The sequence below is a fragment of the Lynx rufus genome, unplaced genomic scaffold (genome assembly GCF_022079265.1).
Source record: "Lynx rufus isolate CCGP_SWC_20201006 ecotype Redwood Valley unplaced genomic scaffold, mLynRuf1.p SCAF_19, whole genome shotgun sequence".
NCBI lineage: Eukaryota > Metazoa > Chordata > Mammalia > Carnivora > Felidae > Lynx > Lynx rufus.
In genome coordinates, this window is record NW_025814833.1 from 244,472 (window position 1) to 265,866 (window position 21,395).

A 21,395-nucleotide genomic window follows, 5' to 3' on the forward strand; every position below is an offset into this window, starting at 1 on the left:
TATATGCCATCAGTCCATTTTTGTAAAACTACAAAGGTATTTACCTAGTGATCTGTGTACAGAGAAAGCTCTGAAAGCTGTGTCCTGGTTATCTGTGGGTGATTTTATTTGTTTTTTTTTATCCTTTGTATATTTTCTCCTAAAAAACACAGGTCACTTTCATCATGAAAACAATGAAATATAAAAAGTAGGAAAACAATGTATACCCAGCAACCAAAATCACTGTTGAGTTAGCTTATGGATGCAGTGGAGACACCTAAAATTCATGGTCAGGATGTAAAATGTTTTGTAAAACTCCTATTAAATTTGGCACTGGAAGTTGGAATACTCAACCTGGCTGTTACTACAGATCCATTGCTGTAAAAGACAGTCTTGTCATCTGTCAAGTGGGGTAAAACTTGCCTTCTAAGGCTGTGGAGAAGATCAGATGAAGTAATGAGTGTGTGAGCTGTGTGGGGCTGACTCCTACCGTTTGCCCTGCAGTAGCAGAACGAAAACTCTGTCAGATGTTTGGGAAAGGGATGAGGGAGGTCTCACTTGCGTCCAGGAATAAGTTCAGACAGGTAAAAGGTGGGGGCCACTCTCCTCTGGGTAATGCCATGTATCTTGGGCACTGTGCCCCTTCTGAGGGGCTCTGTACCCTTCTGAAGCCCCCATTGCTACTGGTGGGCTGGAGACCATGATGGACTAAGGCAACACTGTCTCAACAGGAAGGTGGAAAATTCTTCTCTACCTACAATAGTTATCCTAATTCAGGTGGGTAGTATCCAATTGTTACTTGGGCCTTGATATTTTATAAAGATTTTTATAAAACATTCCTTTACAGAACTTTTGTTGGTTTGTGTGTGTTTTTGCATACAGCCATGTCCACTGGATTTAGATACTGTAGATTGAGCCAGAAAAATCTGAGCACCTAGATGCTGTGCTGTCTTCACCTATTAATCTCTTGTCTGCTGACACTTTTTTCTTAGGAGGAATTGTCTCTCAGGGAATTCCTGTTAAGCCCTGCCTTACATTTGAACATATCCATCTAACTATGTGATTTACCCCCTTGGTTCTTCATTAGCCTTTTATTTGTCTTTAGTGTTTTTTAAATAAATTTTAATCTTTAGGACAATTGTAGATTTACAGAATTATTGCAAAGATAGTATGGAGTTTCTGTATACCCCATACCCAGTATCCTCGATTAACATCTTACCTTAGTATGGTGCATTTGTCACAATAAACCAATATTGATACATTATTTACCAAAGTACATACTTTATTCAAATTCCCTCAGTTTTCCCCTAATGTCCTTGTTCTGTTCCAGGATCCTATCCAGGTTACCACTTACATTTAGACATGTCTCCATACGCTCCTTTTGGCTGTGACAGTTTCTCCGACTTTCCCTGTTTTTGATGCCCTTGATACTTTTGAGAAGTACTGGTCAGGTATTTTGTATAATGTCCCACAATTTAAGTAAGTTTGATTTTGTTTTTCTTGTTACACATGGATTAATGCTTTTGGGAAGAGGACCACAGAGGTAAGTGCCATAGTCACCACATCATATAGAGGGTGCATGATATTAGGGTGCCTTGCTGGCTGAGTTGGTAGCACATGAGATTCTTGATCTTGGGGTCATGAGTTCAAGCCTCACATTGGGCATAGAATTTACTTTTAAAAAAAGGTCCAAGGGTGCCTGGTTGGCTCAGTTAAGTGTCTGGTTCTTGATTTTGGCTCAGTTCATGATCTCACAATTGTTAGATTGAGCTCCGTGTCAGGCTCTGTGCTGAGCGTGGAGCCTGCTTAAGATTTTCTCTTTTCTTTGCCCCTCCCACGCTCTCAAAAATAAATAAATAAATAAATAAATAAATAAATAAATAATATATAATTGGATTAATATCAACCATGTTTATAACTTTTCTGTTTATTTCTGAGGTTTCTTTTTCTGCCTTCTCTAGTTTTGAGTATTTTACATAATTCCATTTGTCTTCTCTCTTAGTGTATCAATTATATTTATTTAAAAAATGTTTTTAGTGATTTCCCTCAAGTTTACAAAATACATTTTTAACTAGGATCACTTTCAAAGAACATTCTTCTGCCTCATTTATATGTTGTATAGGCACCTTATTACAGGGTGTTCATCATTCATTTCACTTATCCATATGGTATAATCACTCAATATATTGTTAATATTATTACTTTAGACATTTATCTTTTAAATTATTTAAGAATTTAAAAAAAACTATTTCATTTTACTATCATTTGTTCCACTTCAACTGCTTTTTAGGAAGAGTTGAGTTGCTGACCTATATCAATTTTCTTCTGCCTGGAGAAAGTCTTTTAACATTTCTTTAAGGGAAGGTTTGCTAATCATCAGTTTTTGTTTGAGAAAGTCTTTATTTCTCCTTCACTTTTGAAGGATAATTTTGTTGGACATAGAATTTTAGTTTGGTGGGTTTTTTCTTTCAACACTTTAAATATTTCAACAGTTACAGAGATAGGAGTGTTAATGCTAAAATGGAAGATTTATTTCTCCTTGTAGTTCTGTAAAATTTTGATTTATTTATTTTCAGGTCAATTTAATAAGTATACAAGTTTTATTTTTTATTTTATTATTTCTTTTCAGGAGTAGAAGTTAGTGATTCATCACTTACATATAACACCCAGTGCCCATCACCCATTTAGCCCATCCCCTGCCTACCTCCCCTCCAGCAACCCTCAGTTTGTTCTCTCTAGTGAAGAGTCTCTTATGGTTTGCCTCCCTCTTTTTTCCCCTTCCCCTATGTTCATCTGTTCCATTTCTTAAATTCCACATATGAGTTAATCATACAGTATTTCTCTTTCTCTGACTGACTTACTTTGCTTAGCATAATATACTCTAGCTCCATCCACATCATTGCAAATGGCAAGATTTCATTCTTTTTGATGGCTGGGTAATATTCCATTTTGTGTGTGTGTGTGTGTGTGTGTGTGTGTGTGTGTGTGTGTGTTTACCATATCTTCTTTATCCATTCATCAGTCAGTGGACGTTTGGGCTTTTTCCTTAAGTTTCAGCTATTGTTGATAATGCTGCTATAAACATCGGGATGCGTGTATCCCTTTAAATCTGTATTTTTATATCCTTTGGGTAACTACCTACTGGGGCAATCGCTGGGTCATAGGTAGTTCTATTTTTAACCTTTTGAGGAACCTCCATACTGTTTTCCAGAGTGGCTGTACCAGTTTGCATTCCCAAGTGCATACAAGTTTTAAAATATCAGGGCACCTGGGTGGCTCAATTGGTTTAGTGTCCAACTTCAACTCAGGTCATGATCTCATGGTTCATTGGTTCGAGCCCCGCATCGGGCTCTCTGCTGTCAGCGTGGAGCCTGCTTCGGATCCTGTGTCTCACTCTCTCTGCCCCTCCCCCGCTCTCATTCTCTTTCTGTCTCAAAAGTAAATAAACATTAAAAAAATTTTTTTTTACAGGCGCCTGGGTGGCTCAGTCAGTTAAGCATCCAACTTCGGCTCAGGTCATGATCTCACAGTTCGTGAGTTCAAGCCCCGCATTGGGCTCTGTGAGCCTGGAGCCTACTTCAGATTCTGTGTCTCCCTCCCTCTCTGCCTCTTCCCCATTCATGCTGTGTCTCTCTCTGTCTCTCAAACATAAATAAACATTTTAAAAAAACTTAATTTTTTTAATATCATAAAGTAACACTTATGTTTTGTAATGCTTTTTGCTTTAAAGTCTATTTTGTTATTGAACTACAATGACTTTCTTTTGGTTAGTGTTTTCATGTTATAATTTTTTTCTACTTTTACTTTCAGTCTCTATGTACTTTTATATTTCAGATGTCTTTTTTAAACGGTATATTATTGTGTTTTTTCCAGTCTGAAAATCTTTATTTTAATTGCATCATATAAACCACTTACATTTAATGTACTTACTGATATTAATAGATATAAGTTAACCATTGTACCAAGTTCCATCTCTGTGTCCTGTCTGACCTATGTTAGTTTTCTCTCCTTTAGGATTATTTTCTTATTTTTGCCCCTCTATTAGCTTAGAAGTTTTACACTTTTACTCTTCCTTAATGGTTTTCTGGCAATTATAGCCTACAGTCTTGGCTTATCAAAGGCTAATACTAATTTTGTACTTTTAATAGACTCCCCAAATAATGCCAGAATTTTAAATACATTTACTCCAGCTCTCTTGACTCATATGTTATTTGTCGATATGAATTAACAAGATATTACTATTTTTATGTAGTATTGATTTAAATTTACATACATATCTGTCATTTTATCTTTCTCTTTTTCTTATCTCCAGTATTCCATCTGGGATCACTTTCCTGTTATCTGAAAAATGCCTTGTATCATTCAATACTTTCTTTGGTTCATGCCTGCCAATGGCAAACCCTGTTTTTATTTATTTGTAAAGGTCTTCATTTCACCTTCAATTTTGAAGGTATTTTTGCTGGTTATCAGTTTTTTGGCTGGCATTTCTTTCAAGTCATTAAAGCCATCATTCTACCATTTTCATATCTCCATTGTTGCTAATGAGAAGCTATCAATCAGCCTAAATTTTGTTCCTTTCAAGGCATACTCTATTTTTTCTGGCTACTTTTATGATTTTCTTTGATTCTCTGCAAGTTCACTATTATGCATCTATGTGTGAGTTTCTTTTTATCCTGTTTGGGATTTCTTGGACTTAGATCTATGGATCAATGTCTTTCATCAGTTCTGAAAAAATCCTCAGTTGTATTCTCAAAAGTTGCCTCTGAACACTTCCATTTCTCTTTTCCTTCTGGAACTCCAAGTAAACATTTGTTAGATCTTGATCATGCCCTCCCATCTGTGTTTTCCATCTTTTTGAATACCTGTGCAGTTTTATGGATAGTTTCTTCTGAAATAACTTCTAGTTCTTTAATTCTCTTTTGAACCACATCTAATCTGATACTAAAGCCATCCATTGAGATTCTAATTTCAGCAAAGTGTTTTTGTAGTTTTAGAATTCCCTTTTTTTCACTTTTTCTGATTTCTAGCTTCCTGTTGAATTTTCAAGATTCGATTTTTTTTTAATCTGAATTCACTAAGCATTGTGGTTTAATAATCTTTATCTGATGATTCGGATAATTGAAGGCCAACGGATTTGTGTTGGCTGTTGTCTCTACTGCTTCTTACTTATAATGTCCTTTTTTATTTATATTCCTGATGATCTCTCTCTGTGGACATTGTACATGAACAATTGTTGGTTGAAATAATTTGGGGCCTAGGATGATGTATGCTTACTCCAGAGATTTTGTTTTCCTTGGTCAGGGCGTATAAGGGTTCTTCTTGGCTGGAACCACCATAATCTATTCAAAGCTTAAAGTTTACTAGTCCACCTAGATGTTGCAAAGCCAAACTAAAAGACTTTATGAGAGCTAGTTTATTTCCAATTTACACTTACCCTTTAACTGAAACATTTGACGTTCCTAGCATCATATGGGTGATGGTTTGTTAGGAAACTCCCCCTCTTGTAATAAGCCTTGGGTTTGATTTTTGTTACTCTAGTGTCTTGAGTCAGCAGTAGATTCAACTCAGTTTGGCACTGTTGTATCACTTAACTTCTATTCTTAACCAAAGATGCTCTCAAGACAAAGTTAACCATATGAGTACTAAAAGAAAACATGGGTGAATTCCTCTCTGATTTCATGTAGGAAATGAATTCTTAACTATGAATCAAAATCTAGATTCAATAAAAGAAAAGTTTGATAAATTTGACTTTTTTATGCATGGCAGAAATATATACAAAGAAGAAAAGCAACTCACAAGCTCGAAGTAAATATTTGCAACATATATAACATAAAGGCATAATATAATTGATGTAAAAAGAATACTGAAACCTGAGGGGAGAAGGACCAACAACCCAATAGAAAAATGTAGAAAAGACATGAACAGACAATTCACAATGATATTAAAACTCAATAAACATGCAAAGTAAAATACCATTGAGACACTACTACTCACGTATCATGTTAGTGAAAAGAAGTATTCTAACACATGTTGGAGGAGGTGTGAAGAAACAAGCACTCTCCTATACTGCTGGTAGGAAAGCAAAACACGGGTCTAAGACTCAAGGGAGAGGATAGCCTGGTGATGGAGATTTGAGAATCATCTGTGCTTAGAGGGAAATGAACAGAAATAACTCAGGGAGAGAGAACGTGTGGACTGAGGAGAGAGGAGGCCCAGGAACACAGCTACTCAAGGTGGCAGCTCTACTTTGGCGGACACTACCACCAGAGCTCTGGAGTCTGGCAGAGCCTGTCTTGAAAGCAGCCTGTGGGATTCCGTTGCTGAGTGCTCTCGGCAAAGTCGGGTACCCTCCCTGCGATCAGCTGTCACACCTGGCAATGACGTACCTCTCAGAGGGATGCTATGTGAGGACCTGAGATGCGCGCCAGGTAAAGCACCTGCGGTAAAGAAGCCTCTGGGCTGCCCTCTCGGTGACCCCCTTTTGCCACACTGCTCCCCACCGTCTGTGGCTGGCTGGTCCCTACGGGATGGGGATGAGGGGGCGGAGCGGGGTGGGGAACCGAGCTTGGGTGACGCGGCGCTCACGTGACCGGTCGGGCGCCGACGTGGGCAGCAGCCCCCGCGCCCGCCTGCTCACCCACCCTGCGGTCTGGTGCCTGCGCTGTCCGCTCCCGTCGCCCGCGCAGAACCAGCTCCCTGAGCTGCCCGGGCGGCGGGCGAGGGGCCGGCGGGCTTTGGCGAGCCCGAGGAGGCACAGGGCTGCCCCGGGCCCCGCAGGTCCCTCAGGTCGGTGTGAAGGTGGGTGCTGCCGGTGGCCCCGGGCAGGGGTGGAGGTGGATGGGAGTAGGATCTGGGAGCAGCGCGGGGTGGGGAGGGGTCCGGGAGGTTGGGGAGGAGGGGGACGCGGCGGGGAGGTGGGCAGATGAGGAGGGAGCATCTTGCAGCAGGCTCTGTCGCCTCCTTGACGCCCCTCCTCTGCGCTCTCCATACATTTTTGGACCTGAAATGGGAGGGGGGCGCCCCCGCAGTGCGACAGTGAAATGTAGACAGACATATTCTAGAAATAACCCCCTCTCACACTCTGCACCTAAGTGGAAATATTGACCTCCGCAAAAAGAGGGTGAGGGCGGGCGGCTTGTCTGCAGGGGAGGGGGTCACAGAGATCCAAACAGTTTGGACAGCATCCTGGTCTGGAGCCTGAGGCCTGGAAAGTAATGGCGGCTGGGATGCGGGGGAGGTAAGTGAGGGAAATGTTGCATGAGGAGGGCCCAGATTCAGGAAAGAAACATCAATTTGCTGAGAGCAAATTGCTGAGACGCCCTGCCCCTATCTCCTGTCTGTCTGCAGGTCTGTGTGTCTGTCCCCAGCACTCTGCAAGACTAGAAAAATAGGAAGAACCTGTTCAGAATCCCTGCGGGTGAGTGAAAGGAGGGAGGGACACTGGACAGAAACAGTGAGGGGAGGGTGTAGAAAGCACAGCTTGGGCAGAATTTGAGAGCCCCACTGCCCATCCCCCACCACATATATTGCACACACCCCACCACGCTTTAGGATGGTAGAGAAGATGGTAGGGCCTGACAAGGAAATGGTTGGCTCTCAAGTGTGGGATGAATTGTGGGGTAGAGGGTGGGCAGAAGACACACTTGGAGGGCTGGGCCAGGTCAAAGGAACCCAGCCAAGGGGAAAGATGCCAGTACTATCAGGACCTGCATTCCACCTCCAAGCCCTCAGTCTCCCTTGTCTTCTTTATCTTCTCTTCCCCTTACCACCTCACCACACCCCCCAGTACAGGAAAAGAAGGGGAAATCTCAACATGGAAAAACTCTACAATGAAAATGAAGGAAAGCTGGAAATCGAGGGAACGCCAGAAGATGAAGTAGATACAGAAGATGAAGGAAAATCAGATGAGGAAGAAAAGCTGGAAGCGAAGGGAAAGCCAAGGCATGAGGGAAAGCTCCAGAATGAGGGACAGCCAGATGATGAGGGACAACCAGAAGATGAGGGAAAGCAAGAAAAACAGGGCAAGTCTGAAAATGAGGGAAAACCACACAGTGAGGGCAAGCCAGAATCCCTGGCAAAGGCTGAGAGTGAGTCTCGGGCTGCCGAAAAGCGCCCAGCTGAAGATTATGTGCCTAGGAAAGCAAAAAGAAAAACGGACAGGGGGACAGACGATTCCCCCAAGGACTATCAGGAGGACTTACAGGAAAGGCACTTGGGCAGTGAGGAAATGATGAGAGAATGTGGAGATGTGTCAAGGGCTCAGGAAGAGCTAAGGAAAAAACAGAAAATGGGTGGTTTTCATTGGATGCAAAGAGATGTACAGGATCCCTTTGCCCCAAGGGGGCAACGGGGTGTCAGGGGAATGAGGGGCGGAGGTAGGGGCCAAAGGGGCTTACATGATATCCCGTATCTTTAATGTCTTTGGCGTTCATTTCTGATTTCTCTAATGAGAATATTGCTGATCCTGCTTTTCCTGGCAGGCATTTGCCAGGCTATGTGCTTTAAACTTAGGCTGATACTTTGCTTTAGGTGTCACTCTTGTTACCAGCAGCCTTTTGATCCAACTACAGTGTTCTCTGTCTTTCATTAGGGGATTTTCACCCATGTGCATGGAAAAGATGTTCATGGTACACTGTTAAAATAACAATAAAGAAAAAACAGTTTTCAGAACCACATATACAGTATCGGCCCATTTTTGTAAAAATATAAATGTTTGGGGCGCCTGGGTGGCTCAGTCGGTTAAACATCCAACTTTGGCTCAGGTCATGATCTCACAGTTCATGGGTTTGGGCCCCACATCAGGCTCTGTGCTGACAGCTCAGAGCCTGGAGCCTGCTTCAGATTCTGTGTCTCTCTGCTCCTACCCTGCTTGTGCTCTGTTTCTCTCCCTTTCAAAAAATAAACATTAAAAACTTTTTTAAAAATATATAAATGTTTGCATAATGGCTTTGTGCATAGAGAAAGTTCTGAAATGTGTACGCTAAAAAGTAGGTGATGGTTTTTCCTGCGTGGTAGCCAAAAATAGGTCTCATCTGTACTCAAACATAAGTCCAGTCACCTGACCCCTCCATGCCATTCCTCTGTGAGCGTGCCCATTCCCGTGCCTTCCAGAATGTAAAATGATAAGTAAAACTTGTGTTATCTCTGTGATTCATAGCTAGAGAAATCAACCTGGTGGTTATAACAACAGATCCAGTGCTGTAAAAGTCAGTGTTGTCATCTGTGAAATGGGAATAAAAACCTCACAGATTGCTGAGTGGATCAGATGGGATACTGAGTATGTGAGCTATGTTGGGCTGGCACCTTTGCAATAGTAGGACCCTGGACTGCCAGACACTCAGGAGAGGGCTGAAGTTAGGTCTCACCTGTGCCTAGGAACAAGTCCAAGCAGCTGAGAAGAGGATGCCATCTTTCTCTGGATATCTGCTGGGCATTCTTGTTCTGCTCTGCCCTGTATCCTCTACTAACAGCTATTGACATGGATTCCTCATGATGACAAAGCCCCTCTGATTCCCTATAGTCCCCAAAGGGCAAAAGTACCTACTGGACTGCCATAGGAGTGTGGATAAAACCCCTCTCCCAAATTCAGAATTGTGCCTGCTCAGATGGTAGTGCCCCACAGCTAACTGCTCAGAGCCTGGAGCCTGTTTTGAATTCTGTGTCTCCCTCTCTTTCTGCCCCTCCCCCACTCACACTCTCTCTTAAAAATAAGTAAACATTAAAAAAATTTTTTTAAAGATCCCAAAGTAATTCAACGGAGAAAAAGATACTTGTCAATAAATGATTCTGGAACAATTAGATGTTGTCTTAGTTCTGGCTGCTATAACAGAAATACTATAGACTGTGTGGCTTAAACAACATTTATTTCTCACAGTTCTAGAATCTGGGAAGTCTAAGATCAAACCACAGGTAATTTGGTGTCTGGTGTGAGGCCTTATTCCTGGTTCATAAAAAGATGTTTTCACATGACATAAGGTGCAAAGGAGATTTCTGGTGTCTTTTTTTTAATGTTTATTTATTTCTAAGAGATAGAGAGAATGAGGAAGATGGAGAGGGAGAGAGAGAATCCCAAACAGACTTTGCACTGTCAGCGTAGAACTCAATGTGGGGCTCAAACTCATGAACCCTGAGATCATGACCTGAGCCAAAATCAAGAGTTGGACACTTAACCAACTGAGCCACCGAGGCGCCCCTCTGGGGTCTCTTTTATAATGGAACTAACCACATTCATGACAGCTCCACCACATGATCTAAACACTTCCCAAAGGTCCCACCTCCAAACACCATTGGATGTTAGGATTTAACATACAAATTTTGGGGTTACACAAATATTCAGTCTGTAGCAGACATCCATATACAAAAGCAACCTACCCTTGCCTCATACCATATACAAAATATGAAGTCAGAATGGTTCAAATCAAAATGCAAAACCTAAAATTATTAAAACTTCATTTAAAAATAGGAAAAAATATGGAATAGTCTGTAGCTGCAAAGTAAAATATTGATTATTTAATGTTTTAGTGGTTTAAAGACTTTGAAATTATTTTTCTGCCACTATCTACTTAATACGTTCCAGTTTTTCCTACTAAGAAATAGAAAAAGGAAAATGCTAGTGATAAAACATTTAAATGCAGACAATAAGGGGCACCTGGGTGCCTCAGTCAGTTAAGCATCTAACTCTTGATTTCAGCAATGCTCTCTCTCTCCCCTGCTCACCTTCTCTAAATAAATAAATAAATAAATAAATAAATAAACAACAAACAAACAAATAAAATGCAAAGAATAAAATTTAAAATATTGTTAGAGGAGCACCTGGCTGGCTCATTTGGTGGAGCTTTACAACTCTTGATCTTGGGGTTGTGAGTCCAAGCGTTTGTGAGTCCAAGCCCCATGTTGGGGGTAGAGATTATTTTTAAAATACATGAAATAAAATATTGTCAGAAAAATAGGAATAAAGGGGCAATCTTGGGTTAGGTAAACATTTCATAGGGGTGCCTGGGTGGCTCAGTCAGTTAAGCATTCTGACTCTTGATTTCAGCTCAGCTCATGATCTCATTGTTTGTGGGATCAAGCCCCGCATCCAGCTCTGCGCTGATAAGACAGAGCCTGCTTGGAATTCTTTCTCTCTGTGTCTCTCTCTGTCCCTCCCCCACTCATGCTCCCTCTTTCTCTTTCTCAAATAAATAAACATTTTTTAAAAAATTATTCAGAGCTTGGCTCTCTGAGCCCCTCCCTGTCTGTACAGAAGTCTGGTCATCTCAATTACTTTTTCAAAAGTTTATTTATTTATTTTGAGGCAGAGAGCAAGTGAGTAAGGGGAAGAAAGAGAGAGAGACAGAATCCCAAGCGCAGAGCCCATTGCGTGGCTCAAACCCATGAACCGTGAGACCAAGTTCTTGCCTGTTTCCAACCACTGGGAGGATCTTGACATCTAAAGGCTACTAGGACACATTCCCTTCTAAATGGCCCATATCTATATATTCAGATAGAGAGTGTACCCACTGGGGGTGTCTGCCACAGAGGAAACTCTCAATAATTGGGAGACAAAAGACGACCATCTCTGTAGATATCATCCAGTTTTTCCTCCCAACAATCCCAATGTTTGCTCAGTGAGCCCATGTAAAGTGGCCAGGGAAGCAAGAACAGAGCTATGCAAGAGTGCAACAATATTGACTTTCCTTACCAACCTGATCTGACTACTGTCACAGCTGAGTACAGAACCTGCCAACAGCAGAGGCCAGTGCTAAGACCCTAATATGGCACCATCCAGGGGGTACCAGACATCCACTTGGGAAACATTGATTACAGTGGACCTCTTCCACCACAGAAAAATGGTGCTTTGTCTCTAAATTAAAATAATTACACTTTCTTAGATACCAGTTTTATTGAGATATAATTCACATGCCACAAAGTTCACCCCCTCTTTAAAGTATACAGTTCAGTTATATTAGTACATTCACAAAGTCGTGCAACCATCACGTTTTAGAATATTCTCACCATCTCCCAAAGAAAACCTATATGTTATCAATCACTACATATTCTACTCCACCACCAACCTCACCCTACCCAGTAACTGGCAACCACTAATCTACCTTCTTGGCTCTATGGATTTGGCTATTGTGGACATTTCATACAAATGGAATCATACAACATGTGTTCTTTCGTGACTGGCTTCTTTTACTTAACATAATGTTTTCAAAGTTCATCTATGTTGCAGCATGTATCAGTACTCCATTCCTTTTTACTGCCTATTAATGTTCCATTAGATGGTATATCACATTAATTCATTCATTCATCAGTTGATGAACATTTGAGTTGTTTTCATTTTTGATTATGATGAATAATGGTGCAATGAACATTTGTGTAAAAGCTATTGTTTGAACACGTTTTAATTCTTTGAAGTATATATGTAGGAGTAGAATCCTGGGTGATATGGTAACTCTATGTTTAACATTTTGTGGAACTATCAAATGTATTTCAAAGTGGCTGCACCATTTTACATTCCTACCAACAATGTATGAGTTTCCAATTTCTTCACATTCTCACCAGGACTGTTATAGTCTTTTTATTTTATCTATCCCTATTGATATGAAGTGGTATCTCACTATAGTGTGATTTGCATTTCCATAATAGGTAATGATATTGCACATGTTTTCATGAGCATAGTCACCACCATTTGTATATCTTCTTTAGAGAAAGGTCTACTCAAAACATTTGGCCACTAAAAAATAAATTCAGTTACTTGTCCTTTAAATGGTGATTTAAGAGATCTTTATATGTTCTGGGTAAAAGTCCCTTGTCAGACATTTGATTTGCAAGTATTATCTCCCATTCTGTAGGTTGATTTTTAACTTTGTGGATGCTGTCTTTTGAAGCACAAAAGATTTTCATTTTGACTAAGCCCAATTCATCTATTTTATCTTTCATTGCCTATGCTTTTAGTGTCATGAGAGTATTATAGGCTTAGCTCTTATACATAGAACTATGATTCATTTTCAGTTTTTTTAGGATGTGAGGTACGGGTTCAAATTAATTATTTTGCATGTAGCTATCTAGTTGTCCTAGCACCATTTCCTGAAAAAAAAACTATTTTTTCTCCCATTGAATTGTCTTGGCACATTTGTCAAAAATCCATTGACCATAAGTATTAGGGTTTAGTTTTAGACTCTGAACTATATTTAGGGTTTAGTTCTAGACTCTGAACTATATCTATATGTCTATCCTTATGCAAGTACCACACTGTCTTGATTATTGTAGCTTTGTACTAAATTCGGAAATAGAACTCTGAGGCCTCCAATTTTCTCTTTTTTCAATATTGTTTTGAATATTCTGGGTATTTTGGATGTCCAAAAAATTTTTGAGATCAACTTGTCAAGTTCTGAAAAGATGTCAGCTGGAACTTTGATAGGGGTTGCAGGAAACCTGCAGGTCAGTTTGGGAAGTATTGCCAAGTTAACAATATTAAGTCTTCCAATCCATGAACACAGAATATCTTTACATTTATTTAGGTCTGATTTAATTTCTTCAAACAACATTTAAAAAATTTTCCAGTGTACAATGCTTGCATTTCTTTGGTTATATTTATTCTCAAAAAAAAAATATTCTTTTGGGGGAGCCTAGGTGGCTCAGTCGGTTAAGTGTCCAACTTTGGCTCAGGTCATGATCTCATGGTTGGGGAGTTCGAGCCCCACATCGCATCATTAGTGGGGAGCCCACTTTGGATTCTCTGTCTCCCTCTCTCTCTTCCCCTCCCCCACTCACACTCTGTCTCTAAAATACAAATATTTAAAAGAATTATTCTTTTGGGGGCACCTAGGTGGCTCAGTCAGTTAAGTGTCTGACTTTGGCTCAGGTCATGATCTCACCATTCATGAGTTTGAGCCCCATGTCAGGCTCTGTGCTAACAGCTCAGAGCCTACTTTGGATTCTGTGTCTCCCTCCCTCTCTGCCCTCCCCCACTCATGCTCTGTCTCTCTCTCTCTCTCTCTCTCTCTCTCAAAAATAAACATTAAATTTTTTAAGTACTCTTTTTTATCCTATTGTAAGTAGAATATTTTCTTAATTTTCATTTTCAGATAGTTCATTGCTAGCACATAGAAATACAACTCATTTTGTATGTTGTTATGGTATTCTGCAACTTTTTTGAATACACTTAATAGTTCTAAAAGCTTTCTTGTGTGTGCATACCTTAGGAATATCATTTACAAGATCATGCTGTCTATGAGCATAAATTTACTTCTTCCTTCAAATCTAGAGCCTTTTATTTTTTATTTTTATTTATTTATTTTTTTACCTAATTGCCCTGCTAAAGCCTCCAGTACAATATGGAATAAATGCATGGGGCTAAAATATTCTTGCTTTGTTCCTGATCTTAAGGAAAAAGCATTAAATCTTTCATTATGAAGTATAACATAAGGTGTAGTTACATTATATCTTTGTCAGGTTGAGGAAGTTCCCATTTTGTCAAATGCTTTTTCTGTGCCTAGTGAGATGATGGTTTCTTTCTTTATTGTATGAATATGGCATTTTATGTTGATTGATTTTCAGATGTCAAAGAGCTTGCATTCCTGGAGTGAATTCCACTTGGTCATGGTATCCTTTATATATGATGCTGGATTATTTTGTTAGTATTCTGTGTCTATATACATAAGGGACATTGTTTAATAGTTTTCTTTCTTGATATTTTTATCTGGTTTGGTATCAGGGTATTTCTCACATTATTGAATGTGTTTAAATGTGTAATAATAAATAATAAATGTGTAAACCTAGACGTTTATTAATTTTTCTTTAAAATTTTAGTAGAATTGGGGTGCCTGGGTGGCTCAGTTGGTTAGGCGGCTGACTTTGGCTCAGGTCATGATCTCACAGTTTGTGAGTTCAAGCCCACGTAGGGCTCTGTGCTGACAGCTCAGAGCCTGGAGCCTGCTTCAGATTCTGTGTCTCCCCCTCTCTCTCTGCCCCTCCTCTGCTCTGTCTTTCACTCTCAAAAATAAATAAATAAACATTAAATTTAAAAAAAAATAAATAAAAGTTTAGTAGAATAAACCAGTGAATCTGTCTGGGCCTGGGCTTTTCTTTGTGAAGTTTTTTGATTACTAATTCCATCACTTTACTTGATATAGGTCTATTCAGATTTTCTAATTCTTCTTGAATCAGCTTCAGTACAGTATATCTTTTTTTTTTAATTTTTATCTTTGAGAGAGAGAGACAGAGTGAGAGCAGAAGAGGGGCAGAGATAGAGAGGGAGACACAGAATCCGAAGTAGGCTCCAGGCTCTGAGCTGTCAGCACAGAGCCTGACATGGGGCTCAAATCCACAAACTGTGAGATCATGAACTGAGGCGAAGTTGGATGCTCAACCAACTGAGCCACCCAAGTGCCCCAGTAGAGTGTATCTTTTAAGAAAATGTCCATTACTTATAGGTTATCTAGTTTGTTGACTTGTAACTGTTCACAGATTTCCCTTACAATCCTCTTCATTTTTGTAAGGTCAGCAGTGATGTCCCCACTTTTGTTCCTGATTTTAATAATGAGAGTCTTGTTATTTTTTCATAGTAAGTGTAGCTAACAGTTTGTTAATTTTGTTGATCTTTTTAAGGAACCAATTTAGTTTCATGGATTGTCTCTATTTTCCTATACTCTATTACATTTATTTTCACACTAATCATTATTATTTCCTTCCTTCTGTTTGCTTTCATTTAGTTTGTTCTACTTTTTTTTCCAAATAATTATGTTAAGCAATAGAATAAATCTCAAAATACCTAAAAGGATTAAAATCATACAAAATATGTTCTATGACCAAAATGGCATGAAATTAGAAATCAATAACATGACCTCATGTGGGGAATTCACAAATATTAAGGAAATTAAAAACACACTCCTAAATAACCAATAGGTCAAAAAAGGGGGAGGGGGATTACAGAATCACTTGAGATAAAGAAAATGAAAACACTACATAAGAAAACTTATGGATGCAGCTAAAGCAGAGCTTAGAGGAAAAGTTGTAGCTGTAAACACCCATATTTTAAAAAGAAGAAAGATCTCAGTAACTAGTCTTCCACTACTCAAGAAACTGGAAAGAGAATACCAAACTGAACACAAAGCAAATTAAAAAAGGAAATAATAAAGATTAGAACAAAAATTAATGAGATAGGGAACACAAAAACAAAGAAAATCAATGACTTGAACTTTTCTTCTTTGAAAAGAACAACAAAGGCAACAAATCATTAGATGCACTGACCAACAAAAAGAGAGAAAAAAAAAGTGAGAAGATTCACATTACTAAAATCAGGAATGAAACAGAGGATACCACTATCAACCTTATACAAATAAAAATGATTGTAAGACAATACTATAAAAAATTGTATGACAATGAATCAGGTAACATAGATGAAATGGACATTCCTAGAAAGACTTAAACTACCAAAGCCAAGTCAAGAAGAAATACAAAGTCTGAATAGGGAATTTGTTATTTAAAAAAACAAAACAAAACACCAAAAACTTCTTGCAAAGTAAAGCCCAGGTCCAGATAGATGCACTGGTGAAATCTACTGTGATATCATGGCTTATAATAAAAACTATAGGGATGCCTGGGAGGCTCAGTTGGTTAAGCCTCTGATTCTTGGTTTTGGCTCAGGTCATGATCTCATGGTTCGGTTTGAGATCAAGCCCCATGTTGGGCTCTGTACTGACAGCATGGAGCCTGCTTGGAATTCTCTCTCTCCTCTCTGCCTCTCTCTCTCCTAAAATAAATAAACTTTAAATAATAATAATAATAATAATAATAATAACAATAATAATAATAATAAATATATGTATTTGGTCTTTGTCCTGTTCCTGACACAGAGCTCCTAAAACCCTTGGAATTGCCTAAGTGATGAGAGCAATAAAGGTGTCTTATTATTCATAACAAGCCCTTTTCAACCATACCAGTTTATATTAATGAGCTGACCTTTGAAAACTCCCTAGGGTGGAGAAGGCTGGTCGCCAAGTGAACTAACCATAATTAGAGGGATGAAACTTTCAGCCTATCCCTCACTCCCCCATCCCACCTCAGGAGAGGGAAAAGGGGCTAGAGGTTAATTGCCAATGGCTGATAATTTAATCAATCATGTCTATGTAATGAAGTCTCCATAAAAATCCCTGAATATGGGGTTCAAGAAGCTTCTCAGTTGGCAAACACACGGAAGTTTTGGTAGAGTAGCTCTCCCAGAGAAGGCATGGGAGCTCTACATCCTTTCCCACATACCTTGCCCTATTCATCTCTTCTATTTGTCTGTTCCTGAGTTATATCATTTTATGATAAATTGGTAATCTAGTAAGTAAAATGTTTTCCTGAGTTCTATGAGTTGCTCCAAATTAATTAAACCTGAAGTGGGGGTCATGGGAGCCTCCAATCTACAGCCAGTCAGAAGCACAGGTGTCCTGGAATTACAATTGACATCTGAAGTGGGGGTGGGTGCAGGGTTGTAGAACCACTCTACCTGTGGGATATGATGCTATCTCCTTATACACAGTGTCAGAATTGAGTTAACACACAGAACACCTAGTGAGTGTCACAGAATTGCTTAATGTGTGGAAAGCCCACACAACTGCTGTCATAGTGAAATAGTGTTGTAGTAGAGTATTGAGAGTAGACACAGAAGAGTTTTTTTCTTTATATCTACCAATGTTTAAATAAATAAATGCCAATACTGGGGCGCCTGGGTGGCTCAGTCAGTTAAGCGTCCGATTTCAGCTCAGGTCACGATCTCACGGTCCGTGAGTTCGAGCCCCGCGTCGGGCTCTGGGCTGATGATGGCCCAGAGCCTGGAGCCTGCTTCTGATTCTGTGTCTCCCTCTCTCTCTGACCCTCCCCCGTTCATGCTCTGCCTCTCTCTGTCTCAAAAATAAATAAAAACCTTAAAAAAATTAAAAATAATAATAAATAAATAAATAAATGCCAATACTTTACAAATCACCCAAAGTGTTGTTAAAAGATACACTTAAGCATATTAACATTTTTAAGAATTTGAGCAAACATCAATTCAAATCGAACAGTGCCACACTGGAAAAGGTTAAGAGTGCTCCATAGACTGGAGTGAGGGGCAGGATTTTTATAGAGAAGATGCAGAAGCAAAGTGAGAAAATTATTTAATTGGATATATCTTAAGTGGTTGCATTATCTGGGAAGCCTAATTGGCTGTTTGTGATTGTTTTCCTTAACCTTGAAGCATTTATAGGAATTGACTCTGGTTTAGGTTTTAGTTTGTTTAATTAGGCTACCAAGTCATTAGAGCCAGTTCGGTCTAATGACCTGTTTGTTCAATTACTTTAATAATTGCCTCCTTTTGGTCATCTTCTCATACATAAGAGATTAACCAAAATTTTGGTATTAGTGCCATTCTCAGTCACCATCAGGTTTAAACTATTCTTGTCTTATGAAACTCATAGGTTATGATGTCAGGTTTGTGGAAGAATTATTTTTGCAATGCATTTTGTTGTTCATCTTTTTGTTTCTTCAAGCACAGTGAGACCATCTTCTGTACTGCTGATAACTGTGAATATGTATTTAAGACCCATGAGAGAACACAACACACCAGGGAGACTACAATGATGATTATCACGGGATAAAACCAAAAGACTGGAGTATGCTCCTTAGTCAGGGGTCCCATGAACCAAACTAGTTGATATCAAATAAATTAAAGAATGTGCCTGAAGTGACATCAATCTGTTTCAGCCAAGTAGATTGTTTGTTAATTCCTTATATTTACTACAATACCAGAGGTGCTGGTCCAGGTAGAGTAGGAGGCATTTGCTATGGCACAAACTCCTCCTTATTGAGCCAACAAGTAATCTAAAGTAAATCTATTATCTAAAACCACCAAAGCAAGAAAGCCTAGGGACTTTTATTGTGCACTTACAGCCTTAGTGTTAGATTAAGTGATAGCTGCCAGTTAAAGAGCATCATCGTCTTATGTGTTAACAGAGAAAATGCAAGTAGCTAAAAGGCAAAAGTAAATAAATACATAGTTTTCATATTAAAGATGAAGATCTTGATCCATGATATGGAGAGGTGTCCACCTCAAGATGTCATCTGTTTCTGGGGAGGAACTTCCCTAGTTAATATTAATGTTAGATCTCCACCTGGTGTTCAGTTCTCAGAGTCTGGTGGAGACCTTTTTAATTGGGAGATGCAGAACTAAGGTTCAAGGCCCTGAAGTTTGGTGCCATATGGATAGTGAAGAGAACCTGGTATGATCCCTTTCAACAAGGATCCAGGGCACTCTGTTCTCAGGGATTCTAAATCAGAAAGTTGGGGAAAAGTTGGAAACATTAATCTGGAGAATTGTAGCCAGATATTTAGAAAAATTAGATCATTTTTCACTTGTACTACTACCCTCTCAACTCCCCAGAGCACCCCACATTACTGTTCAAGATGTCCACATAAAATACAAACCTGACTGCAAAACAAAAATAAAAAAATAGAAAAATTTATAATCAAATCCAGTTTACAGATAGATAACAAAAACTCAAATAGGACTAGAATCAAATATTCACAAAAGTATGTTATAGTTTGCTACTGAAACAACTTTTCTCTCTACATTCATTCATTGGACTTTTTTTTAAGTTTTATTTAAATTCCAGTTAGTTGGGGTGCCTAGGTGGCTCAGTCGGTTCAGCGTCCAACTCTTGATTTTGGCTCAGGTCATGATGTCACAGCTGTGCAATCAAGCCCCAATTTAGGCTCTGGGCTGAGCCTGGAGTCTGCTTGGGATTCTCTCTCGCCCTCTCTCTCTGTCCCTCCCCCATTCACATACATGCTCTCTCACTCCCTCTCAAAATAAATATTTAAAAATAAATAAATTCAAGTTAGTTAAAATACAGTGTAATGTTAGTTTCAGGTATATGATATAGTGATTCAACACTCCCATACAACACACAGTGTTTATCACAAGTGTACTCCTTAATACTCATCACTTATTTAAGCCATCCCCCCCCACCTCCCCTCTGGCAACCATCAGTTTCTTCTATGAAGTTAACTGTCCCTTTCTTGGTTTGCCTCTATCTTTTTTTTCCCTTTGCTCATGTGTTTTGTTTTTTAAATTCCACATATGAGTGAAATCATATGGTATTTGTCTTTCTCTGACTGACTTATTTCACTTAGCAAAATAGTCTCTAGCCCCATCCATGTCATTGCAAATGGCAAGGTTTTATTCTTTTTTGTGGCTGAGTAACATTCCATTGTATATATATTGCTACATCTTTATCTATTCATCAGTTGATGGACACTTGGGCTGTTTCCATAATTTGGCTATTATAGATAAAGCTGTTATAAACATCAGGGTGCATATATCCCTGTGAATTAGTACTTTTGTATTCTTTGGGTAAATACCTAGTAGAGCAATTGCTGGATTAGATTGGATTAAAATTTAGTGTTTATTTATTTTTTGAGAAAGAGAGAGAGCACAAACAAGGTAGGGAGAGAGAGGGAGACACAGAATCCGAAGAGAGAGGGAGACAGAATCTGAGCTGTCAGCACAGAGCCAGATGCTGGGCTGAAACTCAGGAATTGCAAGATCATTACCTTAGCTGAAGTCGGACACTTAACCGACTGAGCCACCCGGGCACCCCCAGACTGGATTTTTAAAAGGCTCTCAAGGCTAGAAATCCAAGCCAAGGACTTGCCAGATGTCACCTGAAATAATCTATAGATTTGGGTGAATTCCTTTCTTCCCTAAATGTCCCTGAAATACCCTGGTATTCATGGGGCCTCAGGATATGACCTTTCTTACCTGGTATGGGTGGGAACCCTGCAAGCAAAATATCAGGTGGTATTTCCAAGGGGCTTTATTGGCTCCATAAAGTCAACCTTGGTTCCTTAAAGCTGTCTAATAATATCTGATTTAATGCAGATCATTCTCAAATATGACATTCCATTGAAAACACTGGTTATACAATCATGTTTTCAATTGTGTCTTGTTACAAGGAAAAAAGATTTTTGTTGAATGTATGCAAATTCTCATATTGCCCCCCCAAAAGAAACACTAAGCGTTTCCAAATTCTGGAAGGATCACATAGGGATAAAAGATAAGTATTTTGATTCTGCTTATAAAATAATAATTTACCAAATTGCTGTAAGTTTTAGAGCTTAAAAGAGAAAAAGGTTTCCTTAAATCTGAAAAATAAAACATTAAAGAAACAGCATTGTTTCAAATAAAAATACATAAAATTTATAATCATCCTCACCAGCTCTTTAAATACCATGTTAATTCTTGTTCTGCTTGAATCCAATTTTTCATTAGAGTTCTGGAAATTCTTCCTCAGTTTAGTGGTATGATCTTAAAATTATGAGAACAATGTATTCTAAAGTACTTGTCAGAGTCCTGTCCTGAATCTCTCTGAAAATGACACATTTCTGCAAAAGCATCAGAGTAA

The 21,395-nt window shown here is 39.1% G+C and overlaps 1 pseudogene; it reads left to right on the top strand.

The window, feature by feature from the left end:
- Positions 1–5,649: 5,649 nt before the first annotated feature.
- LOC124513960 (transcription elongation factor A protein-like 3) lies at positions 5,650–8,345 on the top strand (annotated as a pseudogene).
- Positions 8,346–21,395: the final 13,050 nt, after the last annotated feature.